Source organism: Cryptomeria japonica, unplaced genomic scaffold (genome assembly GCF_030272615.1).
Source record: "Cryptomeria japonica unplaced genomic scaffold, Sugi_1.0 HiC_scaffold_52, whole genome shotgun sequence".
Lineage (NCBI taxonomy): Eukaryota > Viridiplantae > Streptophyta > Pinopsida > Cupressales > Cupressaceae > Cryptomeria > Cryptomeria japonica.
The window spans coordinates 70,001-85,000 of record NW_026728874.1 but is presented as its reverse complement, the minus strand read 5'-3'; the positions used below and the strand labels follow the sequence as shown (position 1 = coordinate 85,000).

Sequence of the window (15,000 nt, the reverse complement as noted above, 5' to 3'; positions counted from 1 at the left end):
GCGGCAGAGGAGGTTACCAGCCGAAGGATGCAGTAGCAATAACAGGTATAGTTCCGCGGCGGCCGAGAAGACTCACCGCATAGGAATCGGGATGCGAGGCGAGGGATGCGGCGGGAAGGCCCCGACGGCTAAACGGAAGAGGCTGCAGGGCCGCCTCGGAATGGTCCAAGCATCGGATGCGATTGGGACGACTACCAGTGCCAACCCCTTATCCCGCGATGCGTCCGATACACAGATAGTTCCAAGGCGGCCGAGGAGCCTCACCGCATATCAATCGGGGTGCGAGGCGAGGGATGGGGCGGGAAGGCCCCAACGGCTAGACGGAAGAGGCTTCAGGGCCACCTCGGAATGGTCCAAGCATCGGACGCGCTTGGGGCGACTGCCAGTGCCAACCCCTTATCCCGCGATGCGTCCGATACACAGATGGTTCCAAGGCGGCCGAGGAGCCTCACCGCATAGCAATCGGGGGTGCGAGGCGAGGGATGGGGCGGGAAGGCCCCAACGGCTAGACGGAAGAGGCTTCAGGGCCGCCTAGGAATGGTCCAAGCATCGGACACGCTTGGGGCGACTACCAGTGACAGCCCCCTATCCCGCGATGCGTCCGATACGAAGATGGTTCCAAGGCGGCCGAGGAGCCTCACCGCATAGCAATCGGGGTGCGAGGTGGGGGATGCGGCGAGATGGCCCCAACGGCTAGACGGAAGAGGCCACAGGGCCGCGTCGGAATAGTCCAAGCATCGGACGCGCTTGGGGCGACTACCAGTGACAACCCCTTATCCCGCGATGCGTCCGATACGAAGATAGTTCCAAGGCGGCCGAGGAGCCTCACCGCATAGCAATCGGGGTGCGAGGTGGGGGATGCGGCGAGATGGCCCCAACGGCTAGACGGAAGAGGCTGCAGGGCCGCCTCGGAATAGTCCAAGCATCGGACGCGCTTGGGGCCACTACCAGTGACAACCCCTTATCCCGCAATGCGTCCGATACGAAGATAGTTCCAAGGCGGCCGAAGAGCCTCACCGCATAGCAATCGGGGTGCGAGGTGGGGGATGCGGCGAGATGGCCCCAACGGCTAGACGGAAGAGGCCACAGGGCCGCCTCGGAATAGTCCAAGCATCGGACGCGCTTGGGGCGACTACCAGTGACAACCCCTTATCCCGCGATGCGTCCGATACGAAGATAGTTCCCAGGCGGCCGAGGAGCCTCACCGCATAGCAATCGGGGTGCGAGGCGAGGGATGCGGCGAGATGGCCCCAAAGGCTAGACGGAAGAGGCTGCAGGGCTGCCTCGGAATAGTCCAAGCATCGGACGCGCTTGGGGCGACTACCACTGCCAACCCCTTATCCCGCGATGCGTCCGATACACAGATAGTTCCGAGGCGGCCGAGGAGGTGGGGGATGCAGCGAGATGGCCCCAACGGCTAGACGGAAGAGGCTGCAGGGCCGCCTCGGAATAGTCCAAGCATCGGACGCGCTTGGGGCGACTACCAGTGACAACCCCTTATCCCGCGATGCGTCCGATACACAGATAGTTCCGAGGCGGCCAAGGAGCCTCACCGCATAGCAATCGTGGTGCGAGGTGGGGGATGCGGCGAGATGGCCCCAACGGCTAGACGGAAGAGGCTGCAGGGCCGCCTCGGAATGGTCCAAGCATCGGATGCGCTTGGGGCGACTACCACTGCCAACCCCTTATCCCGCGATGCGTCCGATACACAGATAGTTCCAAGGCGGCCGAGGAGCCTCACAGCATAGCAATCAGGGTGCGAGGCGAGGGATGCGGCGAGAAAGCCCCAACGGCTAGAGGGAAGAGGCTTCAGGTCCGCCTCGGAATGGTCCAAGCATCGGACGCGCTTGGGGCGACTACCAGTGACAACCCCTTATCCCGCGACGCGTCCGATACACAGATAGTTCCAAGGCGGCCGAGGAGCCTCACCGCATAGCAATCGGGGTGCGAGGCGAGGGATGCGGCGAGAAGGACCCAACGGCTACACGGAAGAGGCTTCGGGGCCGCCTCGGAATGGTCCAAGCATCGGACGCGCTTGGGGCGACTACCAGTGACAACCCCTTATCCCGCGACGCGTCCGATACACAGATAGTTCCAAGGCGGCCGAGGAGCCTCACCGCATAGCAATCGGGGTGCGAGGCGAGGGATGCGGCGAGAAGGACCCAACGGCTACACGGAAGAGGCTTCGGGGCCGCCTCGGAATGGTCCAAGCATCGGACGCGCTTGGGGCGACTACCAGTGACAACCCCTTATCCCGCGACGCGTCCGATACACAGATAGTTCCAAGGCGGCCGAGGAGCCTCACCGCATAGCAATCGGGGTGCGAGGCGAGGGATGCGGCGAGAAGGACCCAACGGCTAGACGGAAGAGGCTTCGGGTCCGCCTCGGAATGGTCCAAGCATCGGACGCGCTTGGGGCGACTACCAGTGACAACCCCTTATCCCGCGACGCGTCCGATACACAGATAGTTCCAAGGCGGCCGAGGAGCCTCACCGCATAGCAATCGGGGTGCGAGGCGAGGGATGCGGCGAGAAGGACCCAACGGCTAGACGGAAGAGGCTTCGGGTCCGCCTCGGAATGGTCCAAGCATCGGACGCGCTTGGGGCGACTACCAGTGACAACCCCTTATCCCGCGACGCGTCCGATACACAGATAGTTCCAAGGCGGCCGAGGAGCCTCACCGCATAGCAATCGGGGTGCGAGGCGAGGGATGCGGCGAGAAGGACCCAACGGCTAGACGGAAGAGGCTTCGGGTCCGCCTCGGAATGGTCCAAGCATCGGACGCGCTTGGGGCGACTACCAGTGACAACCCCTTATCCCGCGACGCGTCCGATACACAGATAGTTCCGAGGCGGCCGAGGAGCCTCACCGCATAGCAATCGGGGTGCGAGGCGAAGGATGCGGCGAGAAGGACCCAACGGCTAGACGGAAGAGGCTTCGGGTCCGCCTCGGAATGGTCTAAGCATCGGACGCGCTTGGGGCGACTACCAGTGACAACCCCTTATCCCGCGACGCGTCCGATACACAGATAGTTCCAAGGCGGCCGAGGAGCCTCACCGCATAGCAATCGGGGTGCGAGGCGAGGGATGCGGCGAGAAGGACCCAACGGCTAGACGGAAGAGGCTTCAGGGCCGCCTCGGAATGGTCCAAGCATCGAACGCGCTTGGGGCGACTACCAGTGACAACCCCTTATCCCGCGACGCGTCCGATACACAGATAGTTCCGAGGCGGCCGAGGAGCCTCACCGCATAGCAATCGGGGTGCGAGGCGAGGGATGCGGCGAGAAGGACCCAACGGCTAGACGGAAGAGGCTTCAGGGCCGCCTCGGAATGGTCCAAGCATCGGACGCGCTTGGGGCGACTACCAGTGACAACCCCTTATCCCGCGACGCGTCCGATACACAGATAGTTCCGAGGCGGCCGAGGAGCCTCACCGCATAGCAATCGGGGTGCGAGGCGAGGGATGCGGCGAGAAGGACCCAACGGCTAGACGGAAGAGGCTTCAGGGCCGCCTCGGAATGGTCCAAGCATCGGACGCGCTTGGGGCGACTACCAATGACAACCCCTTATCCCGCGACGCGTCCGATACACAGATAGTTCCGAGGCGGCCGAGGAGCCTCACCGCATAGCAATCGGGGTGCGAGGCGAGGGATGCGGCGAGAAGGACCCAACGGCTAGACGGAAGAGGCTTCAGGGCCGCCTCGGAATGGTCCAAGCATCGGACGCGCTTGGGGCGACTACCAGTGACAACCCCTTATCCCGCGACGCGTCCGATACACAGATAGTTCCGAGGCGGCCGAGGAGCCTCACCGCATAGCAATCGGGGTGCGAGGCGAGGGATGCGGCGAGAAGGACCCAACGGCTAGACGGAAGAGGCTTCAGGGCCGCCTCGGAATGGTCCAAGCATCGGACGCGCTTGGGGCGACTACCGTTGCCAACCCCTTATCCCGCGATGCGTCTGATACACAGATAGTTCCGAGGCGGCCGAGGAGCCTCACCGCATAGCAATCGGGTTGCGAGGCAGATTATTGGGAAGGGAACCCCCTGGGATGCGGCTCAAGCAGTGCCCAAAGGGACTGGAATGCGGAATCACATCGAGAGACCCAAATGCTATACGAGGGCTCAAATCGAATTATCGATTTGGCCACGACATGGACGCATCGGAACGACTACCTTTGCCGAACCACTCGCAATTGCATCCATACCGAAACCAATAGACATTTCCGTTAGAGCCCTCGCATAGCATTCGGGAATCTCGCATGCCCCTCTAAATCGACCAATGCTGGCGCTCAATGAAAATCCGAGCGCTACCACCGTTCGAGCGCCAGCATTGGTCGAGTTAGAGGGGCACGGGGGAGAATGCTCCAGTCAACACCTCCCCTATATAAGTTATTTGTCCGATTCTCGCACAACCGTAGTCTGCCTCGTCGAATCAAACAACGGTCCCAGATTCCGACTTCCGTTCCGTAGAGACCCAAAAGCTAGATGGAGGCTCGCAAGAAAGAGAGTCGGCGCATAGCAATCGGGTTTCTCGAACGTTTAGGGACCGAGCTCACTTGCGGATAGGGCAAAATCCGCCAAGCAACCCAAAAGCTAGACGGGGGCTCGAATCGAATCGCCTAGGCGGCCACAACAACGACGTGTTGGATCGACTACCAGTGCCAAACCATTCAGCAAGACTAGTCTGTGTCGAGGCCGGATAGAGATTCTCAGAGAGCGCCCGCATAGCATTTAGGAGACCTGCCGCGTCCCTCACACTCGACAAATGGTGGTGCACGTTTATAAATCCGAGCGATCCCAACCCTTTCAAGCACCAACATCGGTCGAGATAGAGGGGCACGGAGGGGGCTGCGTGAGACAACACAGTCCCCTATATAAGTTATTTGTCCGATTCTCACACATCCGAAGAATGGTCATCAAATCGGACAACAGCCCAAACTTCCGACTTCCGTCCCAGAAAGCCCAAGAGCTATCTAAAACGTTCATGGCCGGAACTCGATCGCGGCTATACCAGTCCGCCAAGCAACCCAAAAGCTAGACTGGAGCTCTAGTCGAATCACCTCTGTGGCCATTGCAAGGACGTGTTGGAGCGACTACCATTGCCGAACCATTCCGCAGGTCGAGTCCATACCAAGGCCGCATAGAGATTCACGATGAGCTCCTGCATAGCAATCAGGAGACTTGCCGTGTCCATCACAATCGATAAATCCTGGTGCAAGATTTTTGCATCCGAGCGCTCCAACCAGTCGAGCACCAGCATCAATCGACATAAACGGGCACGGGGGGAGGATGCTCGAGAACACTACCTCCCCTATATAAGTTATTTGTCCGATTCTCAAGCAGCCGAAGTCTGGTCATCGAATCGGGTCAAAGACCACAACTTCCGACTTTACCCACAATGCAAGTCATCGAATCGAACATCGGCCCCCGAGTCGGACTCCATGCGTATGTCAGGTCATCGGACCCAAATTCCGCCTTCCTGCGCATGGCGGGCCATCAATATCAACTCGGTCATCGGACCCAAACTCCGCCTTTTTGCGTATGGCACGCCTTCAAATCGGTCATCGGACCCAAATTCCGCCTTCCTGTGCATGGCGGGCCATCAACATCAACTCGGTCATCGGACCCAAATTCCGCCTTTCTGCGCATGGCACGCCATCAACTCGGTCATCGGACCCAAATTCCGCCTTCCTGCGCATGGCAGGTCATCGGACACAAATTCAGACCTCGCCAATATGCCTACGTATCGAATCGGTCATCGGACCCAACTTCCGACTTCATCCATACTGTAGGGTCTTTGAGGTTGGCGCGGTGCGCTCAACCCAGGGAGTCGACCCATCGAAGCATACACCTCCCCTATATAAGCTATTTGTCCGATTCCCACACCTGTGTAGTTTGCACCTCTGACCAGGACATCGACCCCAACTTCCGAACTCGACTGCAACGACGGCACCAGCGCCTTGGTGCGCACCTTGCGACGCACAGTCCCAACATTCGCCTTCCTGCACATGGCAGGTCATCGGACCCAAATTCCGACCTCGCGAGTATGCCTACATATCGAATCGGTCATCGGACCCAACTTCCGACTTCATCCATACCGTAGGGTCTTTGAGGTTGGCGCGGTGCGCTCAACCCGGGGAGTCGACCCAACGAAGCATACACCTCCCCTATATAAGCTATTTGTCCGATTCCCACACCTGTGTAGTTTGCACCTCCGATCAAGACATCGACCCCAACTTCCGAACTCGCCTCCAACGACCGAACCAGCGCCTTGGTGCGCACCTTGCAACGCACAGTGCCAACATTCGCCTTCCTGCACGTGGCAGGTCATCGGACCCAAATTCCGACCTCGCGAGTATGCCTACATATCGAATCGGTCATCGGACCCAACTTCCGACTTCATCCATACCGTAGGGTCTTTGAGGTTGGCGCGGTGCGCTCAACCCGGGGAGTCGACCCAACGAAGCATACACCTCCCCTATATAAGCTATTTGTCCGATTCCCACACCTGTGTAGCTTGCACCTCCGATCAGGACATCGACCCCAACTTCCGAACTCGACTAAAAAGACCGCACCAGCGCCTTGGTGTGCACCTTGCAACGCACAGTGTCAACATTCGCCTTCCTGCACATGGCAGGTCATCGGACCCAAATTCCGACCTCATGAGCATACCTACTAATCGAATTGGTCATCGGACCCAACTTCCGACTTCATCCATACCGTAGGGTCTTTGAGGTTGGCGCGGTGCGCTCAACCTGGGGAGTCGACCCATCGAAGCATACACCTCCCCTATATAAGCTATTTGTCCGATTCCGACACCTGTGTAGTTTGCACCTCCGCTCAGGACATCGACCCCAACTTCCGAACTCGCCTGCAACGACCGAACCAGCGCCTTGGTGCGCACCAAAAGTGCGCACTTTTGGAGGGCACTTTTGTGCGCTCCAAAGGTGCGCACTTTTGGAGGGCACTTTTCTGCGCTCCAAAGGTGCGCACTTTTGGAGGGCACTTTTTGGAGGGCACTTTTCTGCGCTCCAAAGGTGCGCACTTTTGGAGGGCACTTTTTGGAGGGCACTTTTCTGCGCTCCAAAGGTGCGCACTTTTGGAGGGCACTTTTTGGAGGGCACTTTTCTGCGCTCCAAAGGTGCGCACTTTTGGAGGGCACTTTTTGGAGGGCACTTTTCTGCGCTCCAAAGGTGCGCACTTTTGGAGGGCACTTTTTGGAGGGCACTTTTCTGCGCTCCAAAGGTGCGCACTTTTGGAGGGCACTTTTCTGCGCTCCAAAGGTGCGCACTTTTGGAGGGCACTTTTTGGAGGGCACTTTTCTGCGCTCCAAAGGTGCGCACTTTTGGAGGGCACTTTTTGGAGGGCACTTTTCTGCGCTCCAAAGGTGCGCACTTTTGGAGGGCACTTTTTGGAGGGCACTTTTCTGCGCTCCAAAGGTGCGCACTTTTGGAGGGCACTTTTGTGCACTCCAAAGGTGCGCACTTTTGGAGGGCACTTTTCCTGTGCTCCAAAGGTGCACACCTAGGTGAGCACCTTCGACCACACCTTGTAGCACACCAAACTCTGACTTTCGACTTCATCCGCAATGCAGGGTCTTTGAGGTTGGCGCAATGCGCACAACCAGGGGAGTCGACCCATCAAACCCAACACCTCCCCTATATAAGCTATTTGTCTGATTCTCATACATGCGTAGCCTGCAGGAGCAATTAGGACATCGACCCCAACTTTCGGCTTCTAAACGAAAACAAGGTCTTTGAGGTTGGTGTAATGCGAACAACTAGGGGAGTCAACCCATCAAACCCAACACCTCCCCTATATAAGCTATTTGTCTGATTCTCATACATGTGTAGTCTACAGGAGCAATTAGGACATCGACCCCAACTTTTGACTTCTTAACGAAAACAAGGTCTTTGAGGTTGACGTAATGCGCACAACCAGGGGAGTCGACCCATCAAACCCAACACCTCCCCTATATAAGCTATTTGTCCGATTCTCATACATGTGTAGCCTGCAGGAGCCATTAGGACATTGACCCCAACTTTTGACTTCTTAACGAAAACAAGGTCTTTGAGGTTGGCGTAATGCGCACAACCAAGGGAGTTGACCCATCAAACCCAACACCTCCCCTATATAAGCTATTTGTCTGATTCTCATACATGTGTAGCCTGCAACAACGATTAGGACATCCACCCCAACTTCTGAATTCGTCTGCGTTGACCGCACCAAAGGTGCACGCCTTGGTGCTCACCAAAATCCGACTTCCGACTTCTTCTGCTATGCGGGGTCTTTGAGGTTGGCGCAGTGCGCACAACCAGGGGAGTCAACCCACCGAATGCAACACCTCCCCTATATAAGCTATTTGTCTGATTCTCATACATGCGTAGACTGCAGCAATGATTAGGACATCCACCCCAACTTTTGACTTCTTAAACAAGACAGGGTCTTTGAAGTTGGTGCAGTGCACACAACCAGGGGAGTCGACCCATCAAACGCAACACCTCCCCTATATAAAGCTATTTGTCCGATTCTCATACGTGTAGTCTGCAGCAGCGATTAGGACATCGACCCCAACTTCCGAATTCGTTTGCATTGACCGCACCAAAGGTGCACGCCTTGGTGTGCACCCTGGAGTGCACTTTGGTGCTCACCTCGGTGCACACTTTGGTGTGCACCTCGGTGTGCACCAAAGGTGCGCACCTTGGAGCGCACCAAAGGTGTACACTTTGGAGCGCACCACATAGGGTCTTTGAGAGGTTGGCGCAGTGCGCACACCAAGGTGGGTGTTGAGGTGCGTGCCGAGGTGGGTGGGTGCTAGGGTGCGCTCCATGGTGGGTGCCAGGGTGGGTGCGTGCTAGGGTGGATTCCAAAGAGGGTCATAGGGTGGGTGCCAAGGTGGGTTGGTGATATAGTGGGTTCAAAGGTGGGTACTAGGGTGGGTTCCAAGGTGGGTCACAAGTTGGGTGCCAGGATGCGTGGGTGTTAGGTTGGGTGCCAAGGTGGGCTCCTGCGTGGGTGGGTGCTAGGGTGGGTTTCAAGGTGGACGCGAGGGCGGGTGCCAAGGTGGGTAACAAGTTGGGTGTTAGGATGGGTGAGTGCTAGAGTGGGTGCCAAGGTGGGTGGGTGCTAAGGTGGATGCCAAGGTGGTTCACAGGGTGGGTGGGTTCTAGGGTGAGTTCCAAGGTGGGTCACAGGTTCAGTGCTAGGGTGGGTGTCAAGGCGGGTGTCGAGGTGCCTGGGTGCTAGGGTGTGGATGCCAATGTGGGTCATAGGGTGGGTACTAGGGTGGGCTGCAATGTGGGTGCCAAGGTGGGTAACATGCTCGGTGGGTTCTAAATTGGGTGCCAGGGTGGGTGTGCACCCACCTTGCCCGAGGTGGGTGCCAAGGTGCCAGTGTGGGTGGGTGCTAAGGTGGATGCCAAGGTGGGTGAGAAGGTGGGTGATAGGTTGAGTGGTAGGATGGGTGGGTGCCAAGATGGGTCACAGGGTGGGTGCAAGGGTGGGTAGGTGCTAGGGTTGGTGTCAGGGTGGGTGGGTGCTAGGTTGGGTTCCAAGGTGGGTGCGAGGGTGAGTGTCAAGGTGGGTCACAGGTTAGGTGCTAGGATGGGTGAGTGCTAGGGTGCAAAGGTGCCAGGGTGGGTGCTAGGATGGGTCGATGCTAGGGTGAGTGGCAAGGTGGGTCCACAAGTGTCAAGGTGGGTGCCGAGGTGGGTGCCAAGTCGGCGACTGCTATGGTGGATGCCAAGGTGGGTCACGGGGTGGGTGCCAAGTTGCTAGGTTGGGTTCCAAGGTGGGTGCCAACGTGGGTGCTAGGGTGCGTGGGTTAAAGGGTGTGTCACAACGTGGGTGCCAGGATGGGTGCGCACCCACACTGGCCAAGACGGGTGCGGGTGCAAGGTTGGGTTCCAAGCCCGGTCACAGGCTGGGTGCTAGGATGGGTGGGTGCCAAGGTGGGCACCAGGGTGGGTGCACCCACCCTGGCCAAGGTGGGTCACGGGGTGGGTCCTAGGGTGGGTAACGGGGTGGGTACTAAGGTGCGTGCCAAGGTGGGTCATAGGGTGGGTGCCAAGGTGGGCACCAGGGTGGGTGTGCACCAACCCTAGCCAGGGTAGGTCACGGGGTGGTTGTCGGGGTGGGCGTCAAGGAGCCAAGGTGGGTGGCAAGTAGCCAAGTTGCGTGCCAAGGTGGGTGTCGGGGTGGGTGCCAAGGATCCAAGGTGGGTGCCAAGGAACCAAGGTGGGTGTCTGGGTGGGTGCCGAGGTGGGAGCCAGGGTGGGTCCCAAGGTGAGTGCAAAGGTGGGTGCCAGGGTCAAGGTGAGTGCCAATGTGGGTTCCAAGGTGCCAGGGTCAGGGTGAGTGCCAATGTGGGTTCAAAGGTGCTAAGTTGGGTGCGAGGTTGGGTGCGAGGGTGGGTGGGTGCCAAGGTGTGCTAGGTGGAAGCCCGGGTGGGTCGGCATCCCATGGGTGTCGAGTTGGGTGCCTGATGGGTGCTTCTTGTCAAGTTTTAGTCGTCGGGACTCATTTCGAGCCTTAGAGGTCGTTTCTTGTCCGGTTGCCCTGTCTTCGACCTGGGAACCCAATTTTGGTCCTCGGGTCCCATTTTTTTTTGTCTCGCATCCCACTTTTGGCCTGTGGCCTTTTCGGGGTCGATTCTCGTTTTGGGCATCAGAGCATGTTTCTTCTCCTAAAACCCAATATTTGTTTATTAAGTCTCGGAACACATTTTTGTTCTCGTGGACCCATCATGGGTCTTGGAACGCATTTGTGGTCCTTGGGTCCCATTTTGCATCCCGAAACTTGTGTTTTGGTGCTTGATCCCTATTTTGGGTGCCCACCTTGCACCAAGTGCGCACCCGGGGCAAACCGAGCGCCTTGGTGCACCGGGGCAAGATCGAGCGTGCACCCGAGGCGCCCCGAACATGCACCAAGGTGCACTCGGCCCACATGTGAGCGCAGGTCGTTGCGCCCGAGGTGGTGTGTGGGCACCGCGTTGCAGACGGGACACTGCACGCACACGACGCCCCCTCCAGGTGCACGCACGTAGGCCGGGCCGGGTGCACACCCGACGCCCTAGCAAGGTGCGCGCACCCGGGCAGGGCTCACACTTGGCGAACGGGGCGCACTTCGCGAGGGAGGGTGTGCACCTCGACGGGGGTGGGTGGCCGGGGTGGATTCGCACGTGGGTCGCGGTTTGCTAAGTACACACTGCGACAAGCTCATAACGGGTGCGATCATACCAGCGTTAGTGCACCGGATCCCATCAGAACTCCGCAGTTAAGCGCGCTTGGGCCGGAGTAGTACTGGGATGGGTGACCTCCCGGGAAGTCCCGGTGTTGCACCCTTTTTTAGTTTTTCGCCGGGCGTCGCAATGCTATTTGAATAAACCTTTTGCCCGTTTGCGTTCTCGTCGGGGCCGGGCCGGGCCGGGGTGCGCTGCCCGCACTACCGCGCGCGCGGGGGCGACACCGAGCGCGCACCCGAGGCGCCCCGAGCACACAGGCCACGGTGCAACCCGGGCGTTGTGCGCGCACCCCGGTGCGCCCGAGGTGCTGCGCGCGCACCCAGGTGAAATCGGTGTGCACCTCGGCCAGTGCGCGCTCGGTCGAGTCGCGCACGTTGGCCAAGGTGCACGGTGATGTTTCTTACTCTAAGGTTCCGCACCAGACGCCCGGGACAGGTGAGCGAAGCTGGGCGGGGCCGGGTGCGCGGCCGGGGCAGGTGCACGCAGCTGGAGAGAGCTTTGGAGCACACTTCGGAGCGCACCAATGATGCGCTCCATTCAAAAGTTTCCTGAAAAGGCAAAAAAAGTTGAGATTATAGAATTTCCCACTTGAGAGATTGTAAAAAAAAAAAATTTAAAATGAAGGAAACGCGGGTGCCAAGGTGTGCGCAGCCCAGCCAAGGTGTGCGCACCAAGGCGCCCACCCTGGCGAAGGTGCACGCAAGGTGCGCACCCGAGGCAAACCGGACAATTAACCCAACTTTCGACTTCGCGCGCACCTTGGAGCGCACTTCGGAGCGCTCCTTGGTGCGCACCAATCTTGGGCACCTCGGAGTGCACCATGGCGCCCACCAAGGTGCGCACCCGGGGCAAACCGAGCTCCGACTTCGTGCGCACCTTGGAGCGCACGAAAGGTGCGCACCATGGCGCCCACCAAGGTGCGCAGCCCAGCCAAGGCGTGCGCATCAAGGTGCGCACCCTGGCGAAGGTGCGCACCCGGGGCAAACCGAGCTCCGACTTCGTGCGCACCTTGGAGCGCACAAAAGGTGCGCAACCCAGCCAAGGTGTGCGCACCCCGGTCAAACCGAGCTCCGAATCGTGCGCACCAGAGGTGCACGCCATCGTGCGCACCTTGGAGCACACTTCGGAGCCCTCCTTGGTGCGCGCCGATGTTGCGCACCTCGGAGCGCACCCGGGGAAAACAATGCAATTAACCCGACTTTCGACTTCGTGGGCACCTCGGAGCGCTCTCGGGTTCGCACCTCGGAGCACACCGAGGTGCGCACCTTTGATGCGCTGCCTTCACCAATTTCCAGAAAAGGCAAGAAAACATTGAGAAGGTGTGCGCACCGAGGTGCCCACCCTGGCGAAGGTGCACGCGAGGTGCGCACCCGGGGCAAACCGGGCTCCGACTTCGTGCATGCCGCACCTTGGAGCACACTTCGGAGCGCTCCTTGGTGCGCACCAGGGCGCGCAACCCAGCCGAGGTGCCCACCCCGGCGAAGGTGCACGCGAGGTGCGCACCCGGGGCAAACCGGGCTCCGACTTCGTGCACGCCATGGTGCCCACCGCGGCGAAGGTGCACGCGAGGTGCGCACCCGGGGCAAACCGGGCTCCGACTTCGTGCACGCCGCACCTTGGAGCACACTTCGGAGCGCTCCTTGGTGCGCACCATGGTGCCCACCAGGGCGCGCAACCCCGCCGAAGGTGCACGCGAGGTGCGCACCCGGGGCAAACCGGGCTCCGACTTCGTGCACGCCGCACCTTGGAGCACACTTCGGAGCGCTCCTTGGTGCGCACCATGGTGCCCACCAGGGCGCGCAACCCCGCCGAAGGTGCACGCGAGGTGCGCACCCGGGGCAAACCGGGCTCCGACTTCGTGCACGCCATGGTGCGCACCGCGGCGAAGGTGCGCACCCGGGGCAAACCGGGCTCCGACTTCGTGCACGCCGCACCTTGGAGCACACTTCGGAGCGCTCCTTGGTGCGCACCAGGGCGCGCAACCCAGCCGAGGTGCCCACCCCGGCGAAGGTGCACGCGAGGTGCGTACCCGGGGCAAACCGGGCTCCGACTTCGTGCACGCCGCACCTTGGAGCACACTTCGGAGCGCTCCTTGGTGCGCACCATGGTGCCCACCAGGCCGCGCAACCCAGCCAAGGTGTGCGCACCAAGGTGCACGCGAGGTGCGCACCCGGGGCAAACCGGGGTCCGACTTCGTGCACGCCGCACCTTGGAGCACACATCGGGGCGCTCCCGGGTTCGCACCGGCGTTGCGCACCGTGGTGGGCACCTCGGAGCACACCAAGGTGGGCAGCGAGGTGCGCACCTTTGATGCGATGCCTTCACTAATTTCCATAAAAGGCAAAAAAAAAACGAGATTTTAAAATTTCCGTTTTGAAAGATAGTGAGAAAAAGGGAATGCTGGTGCCATCTTGAGCCCGCCCTGGTGCGCAGCCCAGCCAAGGTGTGCGCACCAAGGTGCCCACCCTGGCGAAGGTGCGCGCCCGGGCAATTAACCCAACTTCCAACTTCGCGCGCGCCAGGGTGGGAGCGCACCCAACAACCGGGCCTGGGAAGAGCCAATGCGAGAAACCCCACCAAACGCTCTGACAAAAAAAGAGGGGGCGCTCCAGTAACCCCGCTTCGGAGCGCACCCTGGGCAAACCCAGCCAAGGTGCCCACCCCGGCCAAGGTGCAGGCGAGGTGCGCACCCGGGGCAAACCGGGCTCCGACAACGTGCACGCCGCACCTTGGAGCACACTTCGTAGCGCTCCCGGGTGCGCACCTCAGAGCACACCAAGGTGGGCAGCGAGGTGCGCACCTTTGATGCGCTGCCTTCACTAATTTCCAGAAAAGGCAAAAAAAAAAGGAGATTTTAAAATTTCCGTTTTGAAAGATAGTGAAAAAAACGGAACGCGCGTGCCATCTTGAGCCCGCCCTGGTGCGCAGCCCAGGTAAGGTGCCCACCCTGGCAAAGGTGCGCACCCGGGCAATTAACCCTACTTCCGACTTCGTGCGCGCCAGGGTGGCAACCGGGCCTCGGAAGAGCCAATGCGAGAAACCCCACCAAACGCTCCGACAAAAAAAGAGGCGGCGCTCCAATAACCCCGCTTCGGAGCGCAGCCGGGGCAAACCCAGCCAAGGTGCCCACCCCGACGAAGGTGCACGCGAGGTGCGCACCCGGGGCAAACCGGGCTCCGACAACGTGCACGCAGCACCTTGGAGCACACTTCGAAGCACTCCCGGGTGCCCACCGGCGTTGCGCACCGTGGTGGGCAGCGAGGTGCGCACCTTTGATGCGCTGCCTTCACTAATTTCCAGAAAAAGGCAAAAAAAAATGAGATTTTAAAATTTCCGTTTTGAAAGATAGTGAAAAAAAAGGAACGCGGGTGCCATCTTGAGCCCGCCCTGGTGCGCAGCCCAGGCAAGGCATGCGCACCAAGGTGCCCACCCGAGGTGCACACCCGGGGCAAACCGGGCTCCGACTTCGTGCAGGCCGCACCTTGGAGCACACTTCGGAGCGCTCCTTGGTGCGCACCATGGTGCCCACCAGGGCGCGCAACCCAGCCAAGGTCTGCACACCAAGGTGCCCACCCCGGCGAAGGTGCACGCGAGGTGCGCACCCGGGGCAAACCGGGCTCCGACTTCGTGCACGCCATGGTGCCCACCGCGGCGAAGGTGCACGCGAGGTGCGCACCCGGGGCAAACCGGGCTCCGACTTCGTGCACGCCGCACCTTGGAGCACACTTCGGAGCGCTCCTTGGTGCGCACCATGGTGCC

At 60.1% G+C, this 15,000-nt stretch overlaps 1 non-coding gene across 1 annotated transcript; it reads left to right on the top strand.

Moving 5' to 3' along the window:
* The first annotated feature begins 11,222 nt into the window (after nt 1–11,222).
* On the top strand, nt 11,223–11,341 carry LOC131862873 (5S ribosomal RNA). The gene has a single exon (XR_009361809.1). It is a non-coding gene; the product is annotated as a 5S ribosomal RNA (ribosomal RNA).
* The last annotated feature ends 3,659 nt before the right edge of the window (nt 11,342–15,000 follow it).